The sequence below is a fragment of the Pleurodeles waltl genome, chromosome 4_2 (assembly GCF_031143425.1).
Source record: "Pleurodeles waltl isolate 20211129_DDA chromosome 4_2, aPleWal1.hap1.20221129, whole genome shotgun sequence".
Taxonomy (NCBI): Eukaryota; Metazoa; Chordata; class Amphibia; order Caudata; family Salamandridae; genus Pleurodeles; species Pleurodeles waltl.
Window position 1 is genome coordinate 836,505,117 of NC_090443.1, and position 27,524 is coordinate 836,532,640.

Sequence of the window (27,524 nt, forward strand, 5' to 3'; positions counted from 1 at the left end):
TCTAATCCATTCTCTCCACTTAATGTCCGGCTTACCACTCTTGGTCAAAAAAGGTGGAGGTTATACTACCACGTTACTAGATGCCATGATAAGACAGCAGAATACGTTTTGAGAGTAAAGGTAAAATATCTGTTCTGTTGCAGAGATGCCAATGCTCTTGTTAAAAGCAATTTTACTTTCCAAATGCCAATGTTCTTGTTAAAAGGCAATTTTACTTTCTTTAATTCAGGCTATATTTATTATTATTATTTTTTTTTAAAGTTAAAATGTGGGGAGCGCTGTATCAGTTCCAATAACACTTTCGTCTGGTTGACTTTGACGTCCTTTCATCAAAGATACATGCGGTGCGCGTAGTTTGGCAAATCTACTTTCTTCATAAACATTGCAGTGCACTAACGCGTCCGTATAATCAGGACGCTTTTCCTTTAAGATTGTTGCTGGGTGCATGCGCGTCAGTATCCTAGGGAACCACCACAGCGTGTGACGCCACGACGTCAGAAGGAAAACAATGATCCTGGAGACGGGCGCTGCGCGAGCACGGCTGTTAGAGCTCGTGACAAACAACGTGCGTGGAGGAGTTAACAAGTAAGTCTTAATGCGCAAGGGTAAACAGCAGAAACAAACCAAAAACGATGCACACACGTTACCAGTGCCAAGAGTTGTGGCTATAACTTTTCCATGTGCCGGTCGGTGGATCCATAGAGTAGGCACAGACTCCGTTGCCAAACTGCTCCGCAGATTTTCTTTAAAGTCCAGGATTTCTTCACCCCACTCCTGGTACCAAAATATGTAGAATAATAGGGGAAAACAAATTTTTCACATACGAAGTAGAATAGATCTTTCCAGTATGTAGTTTAATAAAGGATCCACAGCAGGCAAAGATGTGACTGAACACGATGAAAGTCAGCCTCCAACTGCCCAACCAAGAATACAGAACTTCAACAGACAGGTTCTGTTAATCGAACGGAATGGAACTAACAAAGTTAAATACTAACAATGAGTGAAAAGAGAAAGAAACTAGGTAATGACAAATAAGCAAAGGCAAATGCAAATAAATACATACATAAATACAAATAAATACATATGCTACACTCTCCACCTGATTTCCGAGCAAATGCCAGGAATGGTTCTTGCACTTCCTTCCCAAAATAGGAAGCTTTGATTTATCAATGTTTTTGTAAGATGGGTATTAATTCCTTCAGAGTGGGGGACAAGATGATACAAACTTCCTTCCCAGCCTGATTCTTTTTTTTTTTTACTTTGTGCCATACAGCACGCCATGCTCACTGATGTCACTGAGAGTGAACATGAAAGCTCCCAGAGCCTTTTAATTGCTTTTAATGTGATCAGTGCTCAGGGCGTACTTCAGGGACAGATCACCACGAAAGAGGTACTGTTGGAAAGATGGCCATTGTCAGGGTTTTTGTCCCTTCTGGAGCTTATCTCCAATCTTTCCCTCAGTGGAGTTTGGAAGCCTACGTAGCACTAACCTTTTTATTTATTTTTTAAAGAGTGGGGTGTCAAGGCTGTCCTGGCATCAGGCTGTACTCCCATCCCAAAAGGCCCCAGCTGTCTTTCTGTCTTTTTCAGGGGACGAAAAAGCACACTAGACATTCCACGTCCCTAAAAAGCAACAGCAGATAGTGCTTCCATAGCTCATGAAGCATAGGACAGAGGCAAGGTGTATACTAGCTTGTTCTACTGTGCACCTACGAGATATAAAACTCAAGGGCTTTCCCATTTGAAGCAGTGCTACACATGACTTATGGAAATGCAGAAATCTACCTACAACTGTGGCTTTAAAAAAAAATTTGTTCAGGTAGCGTTGCCTTATTAAAGTAAATTTATCAGACGTTAAAGAACATGCTGCTTATTCACACAAGCCAATCGGTCATCCAGGAAGGAGATTTCAGGAACTGAAGATTTTATAGCTATCTGCTATTCACCTATGTTCATCACATTTATATTATTCCACATTTCCGATAAACAACACCCAGTATTCTCAACAGTTTAGCAACAGTTCTATGTTTGTAGCAGCAAATTATTTAGCAGTAGTTCTATGTTTGCTTTTAAATATGCTATCACTGTCAATTTCAGTCGCGCTCACTGTTTTTAACAGTCAAATCGTGACGCTTCCCTGACTCTGGACTCTGGACTTCGAATTACAAGTCCTCATCAATTGAATCCTTCCCCAGCTCGGAACCGACACATCTTCTGCATGGATGCTTGCACGCTCTGCAAACTGGTGATCCACAGGTATGTACTAAAGTGGACACAAAACAGATATCACTACCATATGACATCTTGGAGCAGAAGAAAAGTAAAAGGACAATAATTCCATAGCTCTCAGGAGAACTAGGTGAGGAGGAGAGAAATGACAAGTGCAAGCCAAAGACCTATATTTTGTCTAATCAGTGAGAAAGAAGCCATTCATCCATGGGTGTTACCCATGTCCTATTTCCTTGCTTCTTCTAAAGGCACAAATCACCTGAACTAAGTTTTGCCTACTAGCCCTTCTTAGGTCCATAATGCATTTCTTTGCATTATGTTATGACAAATAAACACACCAAAAAACAAGGAGACCGCTATGGTGAGTCTCGGACATTGCTATTGGGGCTGATTTACTGGCATGTATCCCCCTCTCTTATAATGTGAATTGGATATATATCCACTCATAAGAAGCATGCCTGTAATAGTTATGTGATTTTTGTTTGCGGGCCTAACCGGGTTAATTTAGCCAGCCCACGCTCTATTGCTGTCGACTTGAACTTGCGACTTTGTCATTGTTCAGAGCGACCAGAAATCCACAACCTTTTGGTGCTATTTTTACTAAAATCTTTAAAATAGAATATCTCCGGTTCTACTAATTGGATTTTTTCATTTAGGTTTTGTTGTATCTATTAAAATTACTTAGTTGTGGGCTACTTCTGTAGTGTGGTTTCACTCTGTTACTGTTACTGTTTGAGGTGTTGCACAAATACTTTACATATTGCCTCTGAGTTAAGCCTGACTGCTCTGTGCCGAACTATCTGAGGGTTGAGCTCAGGTTAATTTAGGGTTTGCTTCTGACTTCACCCTTAGAAGATTTGTGGTTGCTTCTTGAAAAGCCTTTCACCCCCCCTCAACCAGTAATCCAATTTCTTACAAAAAGTATATCTACAACTGCAGTAGTTCATGAGTTGTGGTATTTTCCGGTAAGTGCTTCTGAGCAGAAACAAGCAACCGTTTTCTTACATAGCTAGCTTCTGCCTGTGAGTGGTGCTACATGCTTGAAGATACAAGCTGCCTTGTTTTTTCATCATCACAGACCCAAGCAAGGATCACGGATTCCACGTTGTGTACTGAGCATAAACCAGTAAGAGTACTAATGTCACTTAAACTCTCAGGGTCTCTTGTCTGTATGTCACGTACCTGTGAGCTTTACTTGCCATATGCCTTTTAGTGGCAGTGACAACAAATACAAATATCTTGGAAGAACATGTCTGACTATAGGAGTTTTTATCTCTGTGTATCATCCCATGATTTGGCAGTCCATGCCTCCATTTTGGACATTTGGTTGCACTAGGTCTTCTCTGTTAAATTAAGTAGCGCAGTTATGTGGAGCGGAGTCTGCATTCTCAATCTTACTCATACTTCAGTATACGCTCATGAAAGCAGGTCCAATGCATACAGCAGTAAATGGCATTGTTGATAGTATACATGATGACATACTTTTATGGAGTTGTAAAATTTATGCAATAGATATGCATTTGTGAATAAGCCTTTGGAGACTTATGTGGCTGCTTAACGGTGTTAGGAGCCAAATGTGATTAAACCAAGTTGATGAATATGTCAGGAGGCAATTTGTTGCTGGCTGCTCCTATAAATCCAGGAATATCTTTTAAAATATTGGATTTTGCTAAAAGTGTAGAATGTTATTTAATAACTGTGAGTAATTGGGTTTCTGGTCGAGTGTGGTGTTTAGAAAATTAGATTACATTTTGATAAATTATTTGACAACAACAAACAACAAAAATCCAATCAGTAGAACCAGAGTTATGAATTTTAAAAGTTTATGGTAAAAACTAGAGCCTAAAAGATCAACGTGCCAACTGCAGACAACTAGTCGAGCAAGACCAGGTCAAAGTAAAAAGATACGGCCAACCGTAATGGAACAAGGGTCGGATACAAAAAGTGGATTGCTCCTGGTCGTTTTTTACCTTCAAGCTTAAATAAGTTTCAACAAAAAGTCTCTGAAAAGGTAGAGGTTCAGCGGGGCAAGGCTGAAGGTGGTGTCTGAGGAGGAGGCATTTTTGTTGAAGAGCCGATAGACGAAGTCACGGTGAAGATTTCTATGTTTGGATATAGTCTCTTTTTTGGACGTCAAGACTCTCTGGCTGAACGAGGCTGGATAGCTAACGAGGGCTTCACAGAGCCGTATACCCCTTCTATGAAGGACCTCCAAACAGGATTTGCTGCTGTGGAGAAGATCGTAGTCGGAGCTTCCACTCAGTCAGGCTGACAGTCAGTGCACCTATGGTGGACAGATGAGCGGGTTGGTACCGATCTCTCAGTTCTCTGAGTAGTTTTTAGTCAAATGTTTTCTAAGCCCCATGATTTGGATTTTGGCTCTCTGGGCACCTGGCACTGGGGAGGCCCCATTTGGAGGGTTGGGACTCATTGAGTCAGGGTTCAGGTGCAGGTTCATGATGGGTGGAGCCTTTTCTGTCTCTGAGGCTCTTATCAGGAGGCCAGTCAACTAGCCCTTGGAGTCACTGATAGTCCTGGGTTCAAGCAGTGGAACAGGGCTCAAACATTAGAGAAGGCTTCTAAGGGTTCAAGGCAGGCTTCAGGCAGCAGAGCATCCCTTCCAGGTGCAGCAAAGCAGTCTTCTGAAGTACACAGTAAACCACAACAGCAGGAATATCTCTGAGAGTCCTTCAGCAGGTCCAAAAAGTGAACTGAAAAGGGTCCTATTTTCATTGTGCCTTCATTGAAGTTTCTTGAGAATTCCCTTTGAAGTAGTTAGAGTTTCCTGCCTCCCCTACACATGCTCCAGACTGACTGCAGGCACAATGTAATGGTGACAAGTGCTTTGTGTGAAGGCAGGGCACAGCCTATTGATTTGCAAGTGAGGCTGTGCCCAGCTTCACCTCCCTATCCTGCCAGTGATGGCCCATTCAGGCACACCTAATCCCTCTAGTGTGTGGCTGTCTGGGAGGAATATAAAACGTCCAGCTGCCAACTACACCTAGTCATGAGACCACAGAACAGGCTACATGCATCAAACAGGGTTGAAAATGCCAACTTGCTAAAAGTGGCATTTTCAAAATTGTAACTTAAAATCCAATTTTACCATTACAGAGGATTTTAAATAACTATTTCTCAGACATCAAACATAAAAAATGTTTGCCTGTTCCCAATCAAACGTTAGTACTTATTTAATATAATAAGGAAACCCAAAGTTTTTCTATGGGAGAGGTAGGACTCACAGTAGTGAAAAACAAATTTAGGGGGTCTTGATTACCAGGACATGTAAACCTTACAAGTATATGTCCAACCTTTTCATTAGAATATGCCCTGCCATATGGGTTACCTAGGGTCGACCTTAGGGGTGACCTAAATGCATTAAATTGGGAGTTTAAGCCTTGGCAAAGGGATTATATTACCACATTGAATTGGCAGTTTAAAACTGCATATACGCTGCAGAGGCAGGCCTGGGACATGTTTTAAAGGGTTACTTAAGTGGGTGGCACATTAAAGGCTGCTGGTCCATTGGTAGCATGTGGTATACGGGCCCTGGGTATATGGTATACAGATTTACTTGGGATGTATAAGTGAATTAAATATGCCAACCAAGCCAATTTTACCATATTTTAAGGAATAAGCACTTTAACACAGGTTAGCAGTGGGAAAGTGCGCAGAGTCCTAAAATCAACAAAAATGAATTCAGAAAAATAGGAGGTGAAGGCAAGCAGGTTTGGAGGAAGACCTACATAAGGCTGACAGGTCTAACAATAGTCTCAAAGTTTTGAATGAGGATGAAGGTGTTGTTGGTAAGGCTGCTATAGGTGGTAGGAAAACAAGTTTGGTTAAGAAAATACGAGATTTTTAACAAGGAAGTAATTCAGGAGATATTTTTTTTAAGTTAAATGCTTTAAGAGTGGTTCACATACAATGTGACCAACTGTAACCATTGTCCTGCATATGGCCAGGTGCACTTTAAATGTATTAAATTGATCATTTTAAAAACATTTATTAATGTTAGCAGAACAGTTAATTTGTTTAGGTATTGGGTGGAATGTAAAACAAATGGTAACTTTGATTCTTATAGCCTCCTATAAGTCAGGCAATGTCATGGGCAATGTTGTTCAAGGTCCTATTGTATGAACTGAAATATTTAATTGGGAGGGAAATGTATAGCTGTATTATTTAGTTTGGATAAGGAGTTGTATATGCCTACTTAATGCAAAATTGTGGTTGATTGAAGGAACCTTGAAGTTTTGGCCGATTTGTGTTCTGATGTATATTTTTCGGAGTCTTAGAGTATTGAAATTGCTGTAAAATAATTATACAAATGTATGTGCTTTGGATGGTTCCCATGTGTATTTTTTGTTGCACTGTCTTGTTTGAAAACAGCAGAATGAATGCAAAGGTTTATGCTGATATTAATGGTTAACCACACCTTAAGGAATGTTTCGATCAGTATCAGCAAATTAAGGCCCAGATTTATACTTTTTTTGTGCCACCTTACCGTCATTTTTTGACGCAAAAGTGGTGCAAACTTACAAAATACAGTTGTATTTTGTAAGTTTGCTCCGCTCTTGCGTCAATAAATGACGGTAAGACTGCGCAAAAAAAAGTTTAAATTAGGGCCTAAGTCTTAAATTGCATGAATTTTCTGAAGGCGTGATTTAACCAGCCACCCAACCTTTCTGTATAGATTTCGCCAATTTTTTGTATGTGCAAAGAATCTGGCTAATTAAGAACATAGGCTGATCCAAACTCAGTCAAACAGAATCTGGTCATTTGTTATCATTTCACTAGAATTCAGGAGCTTTTGGCTGTTTTGTAGGGTTCATGGTATTTTCTTCCTTGGATTTCAAAGTAGACAGACCTGTGGTCTGGGGACCCCTTGGAGTCCACAACACCTATTCAGGGGGTCCATGACTGCTTAGAAAATGAAATAGTATCAACCGACCAATAAGGTGTATAAATAAAGAAACAAAATGTGAAATCAAAAATTTGAGTTTTAACATTTTAAAACGTTCTGTAAATGTGAAGAAATTTAAAATTGGAGGCTAAAAGTTAAGTTTGTATCCTTATATTGATTCATGGGAGCAGTGCAAGTGCCTCAGAGAGAAAATAACATGAATGATGGGTGGCCTCAACTGAATTTAGAAAAGCTTCAGTCTTCCCATTAATTTTAAATTCATATTTTTTATATTTGTGTGCAAATTAAATACAATATTTCATCATTTGTGCATTTAATTGATGAATGCTTGTTTCTCTATTTTGTTGTACTGGTTTACAGTTCAAATCATAGACATTCCTTAGATTGGGGTCTCCGGCTTTAAAAAAATCACTCAGTGTGGGCCCGATTTCCAACAATGATTCAATGAAGGTCCCTGGATTCCAGTAATGATTAAGTGGGGGTCCACAAAAGTCAAAAGGTTAAGCACTACTGCTTCAGAGTGTGGAAATTTAGCTACTTTTATTAAACTAGATGTAGTTTTTTGAGACATTGAATGCTATTTGGGTTGGCTTCTGCCCCGTCTGTGATCCACAAACTCATACACTGTTTATTTGGGATCATGGTGGGGATGGTTGCCTTTCAGTAAAACATTCTGGTGTTTGCTCATACCATTAAAATCACAATCTTAGATTACATTTTGTTTTCTTGGCGGAAGAAAGGACTCTTTTGCTGCAGAATACATTTTTAGCTGAGTAGGTGGAGCATACTGGATATCGGATTATGCAGAAAGGTAAATCCCTAAAAGTGATTTAGTGAAATTGAATCCCTAAAGATGATTCAGTTCTATTGAGCTGGCACTGTCCCCAGTCATCAAACATCAATTAAATACTTTTAGGTCTGCAATGCTGTTATTTACTTTGTTGCAAATTTTACAATAATTGCCAATCCATTGGACTGAAAAAAATCAAAAAGTATTTGAGGTGCTAAATAAATCTATTTTGTTAGCATCTACCATTTTTACAATAAGCGAGATGTATGGTTACAGTGGATGATTTGTGTGAAGATTTTGGGATCTGTTCAGTCTCAAAATATACATAGAGTAGAAAAACAATTGTATTTGCATCTCAAGCATTTGGGTGTGTCTGGAGTGTGGAATATTTTTAAGACGTACTTTTAGGGCACTTAACACATCCATATCCCCTTCATTCCCTCACCTGCCATCACTTACTCTTAGTTACACCCTATTACCGACCCACTTATAGCAACATGTATACTCAATCACTCACCCCAATGCACCTCACAAACATTCTACATAATGGGGATGGGTGGTGATGGATTAACCCTCATGATTATCTCTATAGTCTTACCCACTAGCCAAACTAAGCTTGCAAGTCCACTTATTCTTAATGGCCCTGCGCATCGGATACAGCCCATTTGGCCATCCTCCTCTACAAACACCCCAAATGCACTTCATCTCTTACAGACTCCCCCAAGTGGGACGGGGATCAAAATCATAGAATGGTGATCCTAAAACCCACCTAAGTGATATGTTTGCGGTTGATACCCCTAACATTTGTCCACCCTACATCTCTTCCTCTTCCCAACCCAGTGGGAAAACTAGGCTATCATGTTGTTTGCAAAACTTCCAAAGGCCTCAAGTAGGCCCCCTCAACCTGAAACCTTACCCTGCACCCACAGCTAGCAACAATGAAATCACTAAACATAATCTTCCTGAATCCTAAGGGTTTGAATCACCAGTCAAAAGAACTAAAATATCAGATTTTTGTAAAGACATGTTGGGCAACATAGTCTTCCGTGAAGAAAACAAAATTGGCATTAAAGAAGCTCTAACACTGAGAAAGGGCTGGGTTGCAGAGGTGACTTGCTCTGATGCCTGTAAGAAGAAAATGGTGTGCACACGTTAATCTCTAAGAGATCTGGTTTAACTGTCATCGCCTCAGAACATGATAATGACGGTCAATGGTTGCTTACCAGACTTAATAACTGTGAAAATGACCTCTATATAATGAACATTTACGCCCCCAATGGGGATGACCCACATTTCTGGAACAGACTCAACTGGAAACTAGCAGACATCTCACGCCACTCAAGAATTATCTCCCAGTGGATCCCATACTAGACTGACACACAACTTTCAAATTTAAACCTCCTAGAGCTCATTTGCCCTTTGCGACCCCTGGCACTGCACTTGTGACCCCTGGCCTCAGAAGTGGCAAATTTAGTCCCAGGAACACAGTGGCAGTTCATCTTTATGGACGGCAGCTGGTGCTTCACTCACTTTGTTATATGCAAATTTTATTATACTAATAGTGAATAATATGTATTCAACATTAGTGTAATAAAAATGGAGTACAATAAGCTGGAATATGCATGGCAGCTGGAGTAAGTGAAAATGCTTTTAAATGTATGTTCTGTGCATGCTTGGGGGTGAAAGTGTGTTTATATGAGAATGTATTTATGTGTGAATTTGTGTGTATGTGTAAGTATGTGTGTATGAGTGAATGTGGAGGTCAAAGGGAGTGTGATGTGACTTCTGATACCCCTGGCATTTCGGTTAACTGATGTCGATGCCTAGGGCACACAAACAAATGCTCAACTTGTGCAATGAGCATTGTATCTTAGGCATCTATAGGATCCACAACCCTAAGGGTTATGATTTTACTTTCTTTTCCCCACCTCACTCAAGTTGTTCTCTCATTGACTACATTCTAGAAGACACATCTCTTTTGCCTGCCACCTCTAATACCACAATGCATCCTATTGTAGTATCAGATCATGCAGCAGCAGCATTGGTTTCTATTCTGAATCTTTTTAATAAAGAAAGGCACTCATTATGGTGCTTAAATGCTGCTATCCTAGAAGTTGATTCAGACATACAAGAATTAGAGAAGGAAATCAAACTATATTCTAAAGAAAATGAGTACTCTGTCCCCTCCGATGCTGTCTTATGGGACGCATTTAAGTGTGATATATGCGTTCAAATCATTAAACACATGTCCAAGAGAAACATGGATATAAAAAAAACACTACAAAAATTTGGCAGCAAAAAAAAAAAGAAAGCAATGACATTTCAACACTCCAAAGATGATCCCCTTTAAAAAAAAGTGAAACAACTAAAATGCAACTGTTACTCCATAATCATCAAATGGGCACATTTATGGGATCATGCACTGAAATCCAAAAGATTCCTTAACAGGGCAGGTAAGGCCTTAGTGGCCACCCTTCATTTTAACAATCGTAGTGACTAAATCCCACATATTAAAGCACCAGATAGTTCAACACAATTCTGGAACACAGAAATATTAGAGATGTTCAACAAGTTCTACGCAGACCTCTACAGCCCTCAGACAAATATCAATAAGGCAGATTGTTTGTCGTTCCTCCAGAGTCGTCCTACAAAATCAGTTTTGTAATCCAATAAAATCCACTTAAATTAGCCTTTAGAAGTTCAGGATATTGTAAACGCAGTAGATCCTACCCACTCGGGAAAAGCCCCAGGCTCAGATGGCTTCCCCATAATATTCTATAAAAAGTTGACAAGATCAATGATTGAGCCTTTAAAAGACACCCTTGACCACTTTGTCCTGCAAGGCAAGGTCTCAGGAACTGCCTCCTATTCCACAATTGTAGAGATACTTAAGGAGGGCAAAGACCACACCACTCGAAACACTAGCGCCCAATATACCTCCACAACATGTAAGCCAGAATATTAGCAAAAATCTTAGCCAAAAGACTGGAACCATACATCCCTAAATTTATTCACAATTCTGTCACAGAGTAGAAAAGACCCATTGCTCCATACTACCAGCTGCGCCATCACCCTTGGCACCGAAAAGGCATTTAATAAGGTCTTGTGGTCATTTCTGCAGTCAGTTCACGAGACACATAGCCTTGGGAAACAATTCATTAAAATGTCCATGGCATTGTATACCAACCCAAAAGCGAAAATTGGACTCAACGGCGCCCTTTTTACTCCCTTTGACCTCCACCAAGGTCCATTGATCCACTTCTACAAATAATCAATGTTTCCCCAGAAATTAAAGGGTTTTATTTTGCCACTATGTCATACAAAACTGCTGCATATGCAGACGATATTTCTCCTATTTTCCGACGATGTTGGGAAGGCCATCCCAGTGATAACTCACATAATCCATGATTTCTCCTGGGTATCTGCATATTCCTTAAGCAAAGACAAAACTGAAATACTTCCTCTCAACCCATATTGCTTACCCAAACACTTAGGAGTTTCGGGACTCAAGTGCAACCCAAATTGATCAAATATCTGGGTGTCTGGTTTACCAGCTTTCTATCTGCATCATTACAGCACAATGAAGCCCACACCATATCTAAAGTCAAAGACCTTCCCACCTCCTGGTCCCCTAAATACATCTTGGTGGGGCAGACTTTAAACCCTTAAAATGATGATTACCCCAGTAGTAAACTTCATCACTTTCATGCTTCCCCTTAAACTTTCATCCACTTTCTTAAACTCGATCGACAAACTAATGCCAGACTTTCTCTGGAACGGCAAAAGAGCAAGAATCACAAATCTTTTCAACAAAATTTTGCAGATGGGGACTGAAAACTGCCAAATTTGAATCTTTATCAGTCAGCCTTTTTGGCATCACAAGGATTTTGCTGGCTGCTGCCAGATACAATTAATCACCCCCGCTGGGTAGAGATTGAATGCTTATTATGTGAGCTCTTTAATTCCACCCCCATTATTACAATATAGGTATAAGCTCACACATTCTCAACAAATATTTAGCCCTGTCCAGGCCCCCTCCACCTCTAAAGCCACAAGTATGTACAAAATGGACCAAGCACCTAGACCCCCGACACATTGATTACCTCTCAGACAAAAATTGGTTACAAGTATGTAATACATCATTGCACAACAAAATTGCTCCCTCACTTCCACAATCAAAATTTTTCATTAGGAACTTTCATCGGACAAGTACCTGGTTATGCAATAGCAACAAATGCTGCAACTGTAACTTGACCTCTGGGGCACCAGAATATATGTTCTTTGGCTACCTCCACTTTGGTTTACTCTGGGCATTGATTAAAGACCAACTAGCAGAGATATTTGAAACACCAATTCCACTAAACTTTCCAAAGATTGTTCTAGGCTCCTGGGCGCACCTCTTGATGCTCTACACCTTGAACCCAATGATATGGCACTGCTGAACCTGTTACTCACCATTCAAGTTAAAGTCATACTCACAGAATGGAAGCTGTTCAACAACATATCCCATCACACATATTGGGCTTGGATCTCTTACCTTAGAGGGGCCCATAGCTCCCAGGAGGAGTCTCCGACCAACCCCACGATCTTGCAGGAAGCATAACGAACTCTGGATAGATTTGCGAAACGCAACATCAACATCTCTTCATCTTAGCTACAAGCAGCGACTGACATCTAAGACAATTAACTACCTTTCATCACAGACATTGTTCTCACTGGGTTCCCTTCTGTCTCCCTACCTCTCTTACCCTTCCCAGCAAAGGATATTTAGTGCGGTACACACATGAGATGTATGATATACAGTCTACTTTAACACAATTTGTCCCTGACTAAATGGGGTGTCCCACCTTTGGCACTCTGACCACTCTTGGTTGTTCATACTAGATTTTCGCCTCATAGGATCTGTATGGTATGCTACACTATTCCCGATGAGGATATGTATATTGGTCTACGTTTTTCCATCCCTAGCTCCAGAGATTGAATGTATCCCATGTATGTATAGCGCATGTTCTACTACATGGATTTTCCTTTTCTTTTTTTTCCTGTTTATTATATGAAACAGATCATTTGAGATAAAAGTGTGTCATAAGCTATTTACTTCTTTAGTGAATAATAGCACTGGAAACACATCAGCAAAATTAGTGTGCTTCTAACCTAAATTGTAACCATATTTTCTTTTCGGTTACTTACATACAGAGATAATGTAGTGCCTGATCACTTGTTCGATTTGCCTATGAAAATACAGGATGGAAAACTACTGAAATTTGTAGAATAGTGTCTAGTTATGAATCAGGTGATCATTAAAGAGGCTTTGGTGGAGGAATAACTGTGTGTTGGAGAAAGATCATATTTGTCAAAGACAGATGGTGGAAAGCAAAATAAATATTTTCTGAATCAGAGGTTTTCTGAAAATGTAGGAATGTCTTGGACGTGGCAGGTAATGTGGTTATGAAAAGGGATAATTATTTGTTACCTGTATTACTTAGAGATGTCATAAGTAAGACAGCTGATTTGGGGCATTTTGGTGAAACTGCATGTAAAAGAAGAGTCTGAGAAGATTTTGGAGGCAGTTTATTGCGGTCATTCGGGGTGCATGTTAAAAATTGCAATGAATATTTAAATGCTGATAAGCCATACAGACTGTGTAGACCTTCAATTCAAATAAAATACCCGGCAAGCCATGACAGGATTTAACTTTGAATTTTTTGGCCAATATGATGGTAATGATGGAGGAGATAAATAGCATTTAGTTATGCATATTAAATATTTTTCAATGTAGGCAGAAGTTAAGTGAGTGTATTATTCCACTACGGATTTTGTGTTGGACTTAAATCTATAACAACCAACAACATTGTGTATTTCACGTTGTTAAAAGTGAAGCAGTTTGTCAACAGAAATGATACCGTGCATAAAAAAGCACTGAATTTTCCCAGTATGAATGATTTGTTTGAAAGGTTCAATAGTGTGGTAGCGGAACGTGTAAAATTACCTTTGGCTGCTAATTTGCATATGAAGGAACAAATTGTTTTTTAAAAAGTGGTTACATCATTGTATACCTCACAGCACTACTAAGTTCCCACGTTCTGAGCTTTTGCAAGGTCACAAACCATTGTCAAAGATTAATCCATTTTGAGTTTAACAATAAATCAGAAAGCATGCCTTGTGAATAAATATATGCTCAGATGATGGCAAATTTGATGTTTATGATTCTAACTCTAAAGTGGTAAAGGAAGTAATTGAGGTCAGTGATTTTGTGAACTTTAAAGAACATTAGTTGGTTGAAAAAGGCTTGTTGAAGTTTTCCAAATTGTTCAAAGTAATTTAGATGGGAAAATAGTTGGCTTAATAATGGTTCATGGTGGCGTCTCAATTGTGGCCTCATCAGGTTGGTGAAAAAGTGTAGTCAAAATAAGAATGAGGGTTTAGGTTTGAATGATGCACTGCATGTTAGTATTTTGGCATGTTCCTCATCTGATAGAGAAGATGTTATTGTTCAATGTTGTGATTTTTGTTTGTGTGAAATTAGATTTTCTGTTGATAGTTCACATGGTCGATTCCGGTAAGCTGTGGCCAAGAAAAGAAGTAATGATGAAGTGAGTGTTTGTGCTGAAGGGTTACATTGCACTAACAGGAAGGGTACCTTACCAGCAGAATTGTCCAACAAAGGGCTGGATTAGTTTTTCTGGGATTTTGTAAATAAAGAGATGTGTATTATTTAGTAGCTGTTAGAACTTGGAGAATAACTACTGGATCTGGCCAGCCAATCAGAATGCTCCTTTTGTGAGCAATAGCCGCAAACCTTCAAAGGGAATATCCTGTAGCTTCCAGCTCCCATTTCCTCCTGTGTGCCTTGTTCCAGAGGGAAGCACCCCACCTACAACTTGCACCTCGTTCAATGTGCTACTGCTTCTCTGAACGCTATAGCAGCAGCTCTTTCATCAAAAGCTGACCTAGTTCCCCTTTGTTCCTAATCCTTCCTTTCCCTAAAAATATCGTTTAAAGCCAGAGGTTCAGGCCCATATTGAGAAGAGAGTAACTAACAGCTATTATTGACCTGCAGGTAAGGGAAATAAGGCTATGAGGAGCTCCTACCCTCACCCATAGTAGAGAACTCAGCTTACCATGGGGCAGATTGCTCTTCTGATCACCGCAGCAACAACTCTTTCATCAGAAACTGATCTTGCTTCAAGTCAGTTCTAGGGAAATACTGAATAACAGTAGAAAAATTATCATGCCAGTTATTTTTCTGTTTTCCCTTAGATAGGGAAAGAGATGGGCTAGCACAGACTCAAAACATTATCATGTGGCTCAGGCAGTTAACAGCTATTATTGCTCATAGTTGCAGGAAATAACACTTAATTGTAGACTTGCAATCACATTGTCTATTAATAAGGTCATTCAGTGTAGCTCACATAATCTGTTCTCTAGTGTTATAGCTGAGTTCCATATGCCAATAGGAAGGTTCCTAATGAGATGAGTATTTTTATTGGAGAGTAGTATGTGCACTTGTGTGTAAATGGGTTATTGTTTTCTGCAAGATTTGAGCGCATGTTGAGTATCTACTACTATCAGAGTCTGATGTGAAAAAAATCACAGGAAGAAGTATAGGTATATCCAATTTCAAATCACTGCAGAGATGTGGAATTCCTATTGCCTGACACATATTGTTTGGGGTCAAGGGTGACACGTTTTTATGGGACAAGTAGGCCCAACCTACAGCAGCACAAACACTTTGGCTGCCAGTTTACAGAGAAGGGGACTGTCTGCAGTTAAGGTAATACATGTGCCCACAAGTTAATGCAGTTTGAACTTGTATTTATGTTTCATTAATGAGAAGCCTTCATTATTAGTGTGAGCTCTGTAAATAAACGTTTCAAGGTCACACTGCGCTACTGACAGTGGTTCCAGTTAAAAAAAAAAAAGTGTACACACCTTTGAAAAGTTTAATGATATGAGGCTAAGTATCATGCTCCCAAAATGCTCTCTGATTAGATGCAAATGTTTGCAGAAGCTTGTAAGCAAGAGTGATTCTTTGCTTTCAAAATAAAATGTTCAGAAAAAAATGCAAGTAGGGAAAAAAGTTTCACTACCATTACATTTTAGGTGCTATTTCTTTGAAGCGTCATTTAGTAAAATGTGTTGATGCATGCTAGTATTTCCCAAAAATAATTGTAATGGAAAATCAATGTAACTATTTTCAACACGATTATGGGAAGCATGAAAATAAACAAGCACTGGCAAAGCCAACTGATCTGACATTTTTTTGTCTCTCTTGATTTCATCAATGCATGTCTTGTTATGACATAGCTTTCGTAACGCTTTATTTTTGTGGGAGCTGCCAGGCTCTCACCACTGTAACAAACACTGGCAAAAAGAAAAACAATTTATTTGGTCTCAAAAAGCACACATTGCCACCAGTGGTGTAACAAAGGCCCGCATGCCCCTTAGCACAGCACTTTCCCTGAGTGAGTCTGGAGGTGGGAGGGCCTCCATGTTCTTTGCAGGGGAGCCCCCTCCAATTTCGTTACGCCACTGATTGCCACAATAGTTCCTGGCACTGAACAAAACTACTTTGTGCTCCAATATGCTCCTTATAGAAGAGCAGAATGAGATCACTCGCAGTAAAGCCAGCCGATAGAGAGAGAAATAGAAGTTTATAACGCCAGACCTAATTAGGGACCCAATTCTTAAAGAAAGTCACAAAAGTGCACCCATGGTATATGCCTCTGCATTAGTGGGTTTCATGAATTCACAAGAACTTAAATTCCAGAAACTATTTCTGAACTGTATTTTAGCACAAGCAAATATGCATGTGTAGATTTGCTCATGAAGAACTTCTACTTCTGCCACTGTCAGGAGTAAATTTCCAACCTTTCTCATTATGGGAAAAGATTAGAGGAGAGCTGGTGGAAATCCTTAAAACATGCAAGTTAGTAGGTTTGCAGACTCAAAGCCATTCCAGCCCTGGAACTACTGCTTACTGCTTCCTCCAGACCCAGTATGTAGATCTGCGCAATGGTGGCACAATAAGGAAATTGCTATAGCAGGGATTGAAATTGCAAGTATGCAAGCATACTATAGTAGTAGACCTGGCATAATCAGAGAGGCTATTATCTGAGCTCTTACATTATGCATTTGCTGCTCTAATTTGTCGCCACACTACCTTGTACCAAAGGGACAAGTAGATTTTTTTTACAGGACAAGTAGATTTAAGAAGCAACCTGTCCCATGGACAAGTAGATATTTTAATAAATTCCACACCCCTGCATTACAGGTGGAACTTTACAGCAATGTTTACACATCCAAATGGATACTTTCAATCTCACTTGTGCTGCCCAGTTTCAGTGTAATTCAATATGTTCTTACAGATCTTGAAAAACAATTATTAGTGGAGATAATATTGGTGAGGACTGCAGATGTTCAGTCCCTTTACCATTTTGTAGTTGGTCTTTTCAAGTTTGTTATGGCAGCTAGCCTTTTGAATAGCATACATTGCTACCACTCCTGGTGTCACAAGGTTGACCTATATGTGACCATATATTAAACGCATTATATGAACTAACTGAATACTAAAATGTAAAGTGGTGCACTTGACATGTATAATGGAGTGTATGCACTGTAGTAGTAGGTGACAAATATCATGTGGTATAACCTTATTAATTTAAGTGTAATCATTTATAGTGGTTCTGATACCATCCTCAAGCTACCCAAGAATGTTTACCCTTAATATGATAACAGTTTATTTTTTCATGTACACTAAATATAGTTGATTAATGCTGAGAAAAATGTAGTCCCCCATTATACTTGATGACGTGCTAACAATTTATTTCATTTTACATTAACTGTAACATGAATTTGGAAATGAGAAGATACAACCTATAATCATATATTGAAGAAGCTAACTTTACACTGTAACATGAATTGAATATGTCTTTGATATATTATGTCTTGACTTACTAGGCCTAAAGCCTTACAGCGTGAGGAACTGTTTTTCGTTTTCTGCTAACGTGTCATTTCATTGCAGGCAGCTGCACTGAGAAAAAGTTAGTTTGTAAATAGATGTGCTATTGTCTTATTCATGGAGAACTTGAGAAAGCAACCTTGGAAAGGTGCACGGAGAGACTGAAACAAGACTTGACTGCCTCTATTCATGATGTTCCAGTCATCACACAGGAGACCAAGGACAGTAACCTTCCCAGGATCGTCTTGGGAAAGTATGGACATGTTGCATATTACCCCGTGAAATGTGAGAAGATGAAACTGGTTTCAGCTTGATCAATGGAGGCAGTACCAATGTGTAATCTGGGACTTTAAGACTTTCAATGATTGATTGTAGGACAGAAGTGATTCCCTTTGGATTTGAGAGGTACAGACCTCTGACTTTCCTGTTTCCCATGCTTGCTGAGTGTGGCTTCAGCATACACTTGACTGTGTAAGAAGACCCTTGGCTGAACTTCTGATATGCTGATATCTTTACTTTTTGCTTGCTTTTTACCATCATTAGTTATTCTCTGTTTGCCCCTGATGGCCTTGTTCAATATTATTTTCATCTTGTATTTGCTTTTTACCCTTTTACCTTGTGTCCAGTAGACTGGGACATGCCCCTTTCCTTTAGAGTTTTAGAAGGTTTCTGACTGCCCTTGGCTAATTTAGTTAGATGTCTTATGGTTGCACTAATGTGTGACGGATTGAACCAGTGCTTGTTCTCGGAGCACCAAATAATTCTGTTGATTTTTTGTATGGCAGTCTCGAAGCTACTTGTTTGTTTTATGCTAATCCGTATGCATTTCTTTTATAGGTTCAGCTAACTGATGGCCATTCTGTATCTTTATAGCATGTTTTTGAGATTTGTTTAACATTAACTGGAGTATTCATTTGTAATGAAACCCTTTAACTTGATTTCCGACTTGGGTCTTCAGTGTGTAGCCACATTGTGATAGCTACATACTGAAGATGTCTAAATTATGATGGTGGATTGTTGACTACTTCCATGTCTTTCAACCCAATGTAGGGACACAAATGTTGTCAGCCTCTTTTAGAGCATACCAGGTAAATGCTCCATCAAAGCTGGTTGCTGAGTTATGGTTTAGTCCTCAGGAAGATAGAGATAGTGAATTTAGGGTGTTTCTTGACAAAATTGCCCAGACCTTGCCCAAAAGTCTAAACCCATTGATCAGTCAGAGGATTAATAGAGTTCCAGCATCATTCCAATGGAGCAGATTTATGAATATTAATAGGGTTACGCTTTGTCAAGATTTTGACTTTGTTAGGGGAAAGTGGTGCTTACTGCTAAGAGATTGAGATGATCAATGGGTCAGACGAGGCCTAAGATCCTGGTGTAGAAGACACTTGGAGTTGTTGTACTTGTCTGTGGCGTTCTTGTCGTGAGACATCGTCGACAGTACCATCTGTAAGGGAATTTTTTTTGTGTGATCGTGAGAGGTTAGTATAAGTGAATCTTGAGCACGCAAAGAGGAACTGGATCAATCTGAGTGACATTTGCTGGTCATATGTCATACAAAAGTGAGTGAATGTGCTATTAGGCCTGAAAGTGTATCTCCGTACTGTTTCCGAAGTGCTTGATTGCCCCGAACCTTTAGCGAAACAGACAAGGTTGTTGTCGTTTTTGAAAATGCTTGCCTTTAGGTTTGAATGAGAGGGTATTTGTGAGAGAAATTGTAAAGGAGGGTGAAGCTGCTGCAAGGAGTGAGATTGATTTCACATTGTGACGCGCTGCTACAGGTCTGAGGGTGTGACGCCACACTGGTATTGGTAGACTACGTCACAGAGTGTCACACTGGTACTGTTTGTAAACGTCGAGTAGAGGACTATGGGTGCAGAATTACTTCTTGATTCATAAACGAAAAGTTAATTGTGATAAATTTGATTGAAAAATGAAATTCTTTAAGGCATAGGAAAGTATTATGAAAGGTGATGCATTTATTCCAGTTAAAGAGGGAGTGGAGACCCTATCCGAATGTACACCAGGCCATTATGTATTGCCAAACATAGGTCTTCATGCATGTTTGTGGCTTGAAGAATGGCATAAGATCAGTGAGAAAGGGTGCATTAGCATTTCCACATCCTGGAACACACAATTTGAGAATTATTGAAAATTTGAGACGCACTTTAAACCTCCCCCTGACTTGTACACTAAATACTTGGGAACACATAGCTCATCAGAAACAGAAAGAGAGGTACAAAGAAGAATAAGGAAAGCATTGAGAACTTGTGCAGATGCTAGATGGGATGATCAGCAGAAGGTTTGGCGATCTGACATAAGAGAAAGGACTAAATTATATTTAGCAAAGGAAGATGAGGGAAAACCTAGAGAAAAAGAAAAAGAAGGAAACAAAGTGTGATAGTGAGAATATGGGTGAAAATTGAGAGACTGATGCAGACGATTAATTTATAAATTAATTACTGCTTTGTCGTTCACCTCCATATAACACTGTCCAAACAAAGGAAGTACTAGTGACAAGAAGCAATGAAACTTTCGATATATCTACTGCACCAATAGAACTGAATCTTAATTAGTGTTGTCAGAATGTAGGGATGCCTATTCCTCAGAATTCAAATGTTTTGACCAGATGCACTGACAGTAGGCCCAGGTGTTCCACTGTATGGTCCAGCGGCGACAAGAAACAACACACAAGCTTTAGCTGTTCCAGCTGTCCCGATGGGAAGTAATACCCCAGTTAATCAGAATGCTCCAATTGACACAACTATTAGAAGACTTCCTGGAGTACAGAGACAGATAACCCTATATGCATTTTTAATGCAAACCTGACTACAAGCAGAATAGGAGTTTCTCCCAGGTTGAGGGTTCCTGAAGGATCACCTACATTGACCTGCCCAAGCTAATGCTACCCTGAATGTTGGTGGTAGTATCCCTAACAGGAGATTACTCATGGATTTGTTAGACTAAGACATGTCAGTTGCTAATACTCCAGAGGATGACAACTCAAACTCTTCTAGAGGAGAGATAATACTTAATAACCGTGCAGAAATAAAAGGCTTCAGTGCTCAAGAATTAGATAATTGGTTTAAGATTTTAGAATCTACCAATGAAGCAGGAATGTCAACAATTAGTGAAGAACATCACATATTCTGGAGAGAGAGAAAACACTAGACGTATCCAGATTGAGCGTGGAAATTAATGAGATGATATTAGGAATGCTTCATTTAATACAGTTAGACACTTTGGGGGTCATTACGACCCTGGCGGAACAAGTCCGCCAGGGCCGTGGGACGCGGTGGCACCGCCGACAGGCCGGCGGTGCCCCGCGGGACATTCTGACCGCGGCGGCTCAGCCGCGGTCAGAGAAGGGAAACCGGCGGTCTCCCGCCGGTTTCCCGCTGCCCCAAAGGAATCCTCCAAGCCGGCGCAGCATGCTGCGCCGGCATGGGGATTCCGACTCCCCCTCCCGCCATCCAGTTCCTGGCGGTTCTCCCGCCGGGAACCGGATGGCGGGAGGGGGAGTCGCGGGGCCCCTGGGGGCCCCTGCCGTGCCCATGCCTATGGCATGGGCACGGCAGGGGCCCCCGTAAGAGGGCCCCTAAAAGTATTTCAGTGTCTGCAAAGCAGACACTGAAATACGCGACGGGTGCAACTGCACCCGTCGCACCTTCCCACTCCGCCGGCTCTATTACGAGCCGGCGTCATCGTGGGAAGGGAGTTTTCCCCTGGGCTGGCGGGCGGTCTTGTGAAGACCGCCCGCCAGCCCAGGGGAAAACTCGGAATACCCTCCGCGGTCTTACGACCGCGGAGCGGTATTTCGGAGGGGGGAAGCCTGGCGGGCGGCCTCCGCCGCCCGCCAGGCTCGGAATGAGGGCCTTTATACGTTACAAGGCGTGCAGCACAAGTTTATAAGAAATTATCTGATTTCGCTCAGTAGTACGAGATTGATTTAGAAAAGTGTTAAGCACTGTAGAAGAGTTACCGCTTAGATTTCACTGATCAAGCCATAACAATCATGAGAACCAAAGGACTGAAATTACAGATTAGGGAATTAATTAGCTGCATTTGAAAGTGGATTGAACTAGACAGAGGGGAACAATGATGGGTAAAGGACCAAAAGAAAGTGAGAATATATCTGCCTCCGGCTGGAGGAGAAGAGAGTTAGGAAGATGTACACATGCTTCCTGTGAGAGAAGTTCCAGGTGGAGGATTTGTTCACGTACCCTGGAGTGGAGGTGACATTCTGTCATTCATAAATGATTTCCCAAAACTGAAGAAGAAGCCTGTGGAATGGTACCGACAAGTTGAGAGATTATTGAAGCTTTCAAAGGTTTTGTGGAAAGATCTGAATACATTATTTGACATTGTTGATCCAAGTGTTTTGTGGGCTGAATGTAAATTGTCAGTTGATTGGCCTGAGAAAGTACCAATGAGAGATCCGTTGACAAAGGGTCTGTCTCCAATTGTGATGACAAAGTATCATAAGGTGATTGCATGTTTGAAAACACAGGTGTCCCTTAAGGATATTGATTGGCTGAAAATTCACAGAACAACTCAAGAATTTAAGCAGTAATTCATTCCTATTTTGACAAATTTCTGCAGGCTTTCAATCATTTCAGTAGTACAGAGACTATTGAGGCAAAATATATGGGTCATTTTGTGTTCAGGTTTTTGTAGGGATTGAAGCCAGAGATAAACAACGTGATTCAGCAGCATTTCATTTAGTGGCAGAACAAACCAATTGACGAAATCCTGCGATACTCAAAGTATTGAATTAATGAATTGGAATCGAAGCAGAAAAACACGAAGGAGTAGCTTATGATAATGCAGATGAAGGCTGCACAGAGCAGTTTGAATTCACAGTTTGTAGGGAACACTGGTGGTATGCAGGGAGTGTATAACAGGGAGCTCAGGTGATGGAAGGCGGTAATGGTTTTCAACTGCAGGGTAGAGGACGAGGTGTTCCAATAAATCAGAGTACAGGTGTGGATGTGATGACTTTGCAGAACACTACTGCAGTTCACGTGTGCAGCAAATTGGGCCATTGGAAGAGGGAATGTCCTTTGAATCCGAATAATAATCAGATGCAGAATAGTGGCTTCGTGCAGATGCTAGGGAATAATTAGATTCAGACCCAGCAGATACAGCGTTTGAGAATGCAGAATTATAATGTTCCCCAGAGACAACAGATGCCCGTTCTGCAAGCCCCAATGCCACAGCCCAGATCAAATGTTCCTTGACAAAATTCAAATCGGGTTGCAAATGCGAATACCAATCCTTTTGTAAATCAGTACCCAGGATCCCTATGGATGATGAGCACCTCTCAGACTGTTCCCAATGACAGTGCCCAAGAGAGGAGGAGGAATGCATGCTTGATGCTTCCTTAGAGGTAGACTAGAGTGGTCCATATGTTGATAATGTGAATGGACACTCTGTGTCATTTTTGGTTGAGACTAGTGCTACCAGCTCTACTGTGAGAACAGCTGAGGCTACTAACCTACCCCTCTCAGTAAGAACAATTCAAGTTGTGGGTGTTACAAACAAACAGTTGACAAGCCCAGTAACAGAAGCTGTACCCGTAAAAATAAGATCCTTTGAGGATAACCACCAATTTATAGTCTGTGAATTGAGTCCTGTGAGTCTGCTTGGACATGCTCTATTATGTAAATTAAATTGTTCTATCTTTTGCACTCCAAGAGGCATAGACATACAGATTTATGATAATGATATGGAATTTGAAATTGCGATTCAAAACCCAAGTGTCACTTTTTATCCTATGCTGGAGATTTGCCCAATGAGCTGAAAGAGACAGTGTTACCTGAAGTCTGGGACCTTTCTGGAAAAATATAGGACTCATTAAAGGTGTTGAACCTGTACTGATAAGAGTGAAGCCAAATGCTGAGTATCCAAGAACGCTTCAATACAATTTGACCCCTGAAACAATTGCAGGAATTATCCCAGTGACTAATTCCATGATTGAGCAAGGGATATTAAAGGAGATAATGGGGAGTCCATGTAGCTTTCTCATTATGAGACTGCAGAAGCCCTGGAAAATACTGCATTGTCCAGGATCTTAGAAAAATAAACAAGATAGTGGTTCCTTGTTGTCCTGTGGTTCCAAATCCAGAAGTGATTTTGTTTCAGATTCCATGTGAGGCTGAGTGGTTCACTGTGTTTGGCCTGTGTGAGACATTTTTCTTAATACCGCTGCATGAAGAGAACCGGTTTCGCTTTGTGTTTTGGTTTGCCAGTTGTGTTTTGACATGGTGCAGAGTCCCACAAGGGTATACGGAGAGTCCATCAATCTTCCACCAGCTTCTGAAGAAGAATCTGGAGTCCTTAAAAATGCCCTTTCATTCATTCTTGATTCGGTATATTGATGACCTTCTGGTGGAGTCAAATATACAGGAAGCTTGCAAATTTGACACGATTGCCCTGTTGAACCACTTAGCTGAGAATGGACATAACATATTCCCATCTAGATTGCAGTACTGTAAGAAGGAAGTTCTGTACCTCGAACATCACATTGAGAAAGGTGCAAGGAAGACGTCACAAGAGAGAACCTCAGCAATTCTGAAAATGAATCCCCCAACAACAAAGAAAGAAGTCAGGTTGTTTTGGGGAATGGTCGGCTACTGTCTGCAGTCGATTACAAACTTTTGCCTTCTGGCCAAGTCTTTACAGAGGCTGACACACAAGGATGTGTCTGTTTTGGTACCATTGGGTGACAACTGCATGCCTGCCTTCACAGAGCTGAGAGAAAATCTATACCATGCCTCTGCTCTGGGAATGCCTTATTACACCAAATGTTTTACTTTGTACTGCAGTGAGAGGGAAGGATGTGCTCTCTCAGTGCTATCTCAGATGCATGGAATCACACACATACCTGTCACATATTTTTCAGCCACACTCGACCCAGTGTCTTCGGCATTACCTGGCTGTCTTAAGTCGGTTGCAGCCATAAGTCTCAGCCTAGAACAGTGATAAAGCATTCTTATGGGTCATACCGTGAATGTTTTTGTGCCCGATCGTGTTAATATACATGAAAACCCAGTACTTAAACAGTAGCAGGTTAACAAGATATGAGCAGACCATCTGGGCTGCCCCAAATGTTAATCTCAGAAGGTGCAACACAATTAACCATGCTACATTACTTCCATTGCCTGTGAATGATAATGATAAAGATGAAATTGAGCACTGAATTATGCACCAAACCATGACCTGACATACGCGAGAGACACCACTTGCTGAACCTGATTATGTGATGTTTATTGATGGCTCTTGTCTAAGAGACCATGAGGGAAATCTGAGAGTTACCTATGCCATCTGTACTGTCTCAGATATGATTGAAGTCAACCTGGCTTCAAGGAGACTTTTCTGCACATGTGGCTGAACTAGTTGCCTTTACAAGAGCATGCTGTGTTTCGGAACAGCTGAAGGTGACCACTTACAAAAATAGTCAATATGGATTTGGTGGTGTTCATGACTTTGGACAGTTATGGTCCCAGAGAGGTATCATGACCTCTTCTGGCTCTCCAATTAGAAACAGAGAGAAAGTATATTATTTAATGAATGCATTACAGTTGCCTGCTCAGATTGTGGTTGCCAAGTGTTCTGCCCACCACAAAGACACTGACTATGTCACCACTCACAATAATTATGTGGATGAGGTAGCCCAATAGTGTGCTCGGTATTCTTATGTGTTAAATGGTGAATACATAAATGAGAGCTCAAATGAGACAGATTACAATCTCTTGTTAAGTGTTTCTGATACATGGGAGGAAGTGAAGAGGTTACAAGAAGAAGTGCCAGGTGCTGAACAAGAGGGTTGGATTAGAGCAGGATGTGTCAAACGAGATAAAGATGATGTTTGGATTTCAAGTGATGGAAGAATTGTGATGCCTAACAGTTTGTTACCCCTATGGCAAGGCATTACCACGTTCCAGCTCATGTGGGAAGTGATGACATGGTAAATCTTTTCCTCTAGACATGGTTTAACCCCAGGTTTAGATTGATGGCAGAACTTCTGTGTCACAGGTGTGTTGCATGTCAACAGATGAATGTAGGAAAATGAACTGCAGTTACATTGAGTCACATAGGAAGATCAAGGGGACCTTTCAACAGGATGCAATTAGATTTCATAAAACTACCTGTGTGCAATGGACTGATATACATCTTGGCTATTGTATGCATTTTCGCCCATTGGGTTGAGGCCTACCTGACCAGAAGGAATGATAGTCTCACAGTAGCAAAGCTGTTGTTAAGAGAACTGAGACCCAATTTCAGGCTCCTGACTTCTCTTGAGTTGGACTGAGGGATACACTTTAACAGTGAAGTCCTGAAGTTATTGTGTGCAGCATTGTAAGTTGAGCAGAGACTATATTGCAGTTACAGACTGGAGGCTTCTGGTCTTGTTGAGCAAGTCAACGGCTCTTTGAAATCCAGATTAGTTAGGGTATGCACTTCTCCTTTATTTGAAATGACCTGAGGCATTGCCTCTACTGTTGATGAGTCTTCTCCGTACTGCAGACAGGAAGGCAGACCTCTCATCCCATGAAATCCTTATGGTGTGAGCCATCAGATTGCTTGCTGTGCCTGCAAATGTGCTTGTGAACATTACAGATTACATTGTTCTTGATTACTGCAAAGGACAGCCTAATGTGGTTCATTCTATGTCTCATCAGGTTGGAGAAGCTACAGAACAGTCACAGTAGGACCAGTGCCATGACCTATGTCCAGGCACCTGGCTCATGGTGAAAAAGCATGTTCGGAAGTCATGCTTTGAGCCTCGGTGTAAAAGTTAATACTGGATTATTCTAGTGAAAACGATAACTGTGAAATGTGGAGGTCTCCCAAACTGGATCCATTCAGCACATACTCTTATAGTTTCCGGTCCCCTTGATGAAACAGTGCCTATCCCTGAAGGGTCCGTTACAGTGAGACGGAGGGATCAGGTTAGTCAATCTGCTGGAGATGAGCAAGTGACTGAAACAGCACATGTACAGTCTAAGGGGGGTCTGAGTGAGTCAACAGCTGAAGCAGGTACAGAAGAGTCGCGACAAGAAAGGTTGACTGCGTGAAACTCAGATGCTGACAAAGGACCTCATGCTGTAGCTAAACGAGTTGTAACTGGAGACCGGTGGTTAAGAAAATGGAAGAAATTGAAGAGTCTGACCAAAGTGACAGTGATAGTCAAGGGCCACTATTCCAGAGAACAAAGAAAGCAAGAGTACCCTGCAGGAGGTACGCTGCACCTGAATGGACATATTTTGTGAGAAATTACTAGGAGAGAGAATTTGGAGTCTTGTTTTAACAATTCAGATTCAGCTGAACACCTTTTAACTTATTCCTGTGGCAGAACAGAGCTTTGAAATTTAATTGCCACTTGATAGACTTGTTTGTTCTCGGAGCACTAGAAAATTCATGTTGGTGTTTTGTCCAGCAGTCTCCAAGCTACTTGTTTGTCTTATGCTAATCTGTATACATTTCTCCCATAGGTTTGGCTACCCGATTGCCATATGGTATCATTACAGCATGTTTTTGAGATTTGTTTACATTAACCTGAGTATTATTTTGTAGGGATGCACCCTAAACTGTATCTGCAGATGACCTAGGTTTCC

The 27,524-nt window shown here is 40.7% G+C and overlaps 1 protein-coding gene across 2 annotated transcripts in view; it reads left to right on the forward strand.

Moving 5' to 3' along the window:
* LOC138293368 (cytochrome P450 2J2-like) overlaps window positions 1–27,524 on the forward strand; it is a 271,463-nt gene that overhangs the window by 33,328 nt on the left and 210,611 nt on the right. The window lies entirely within an intron of this gene.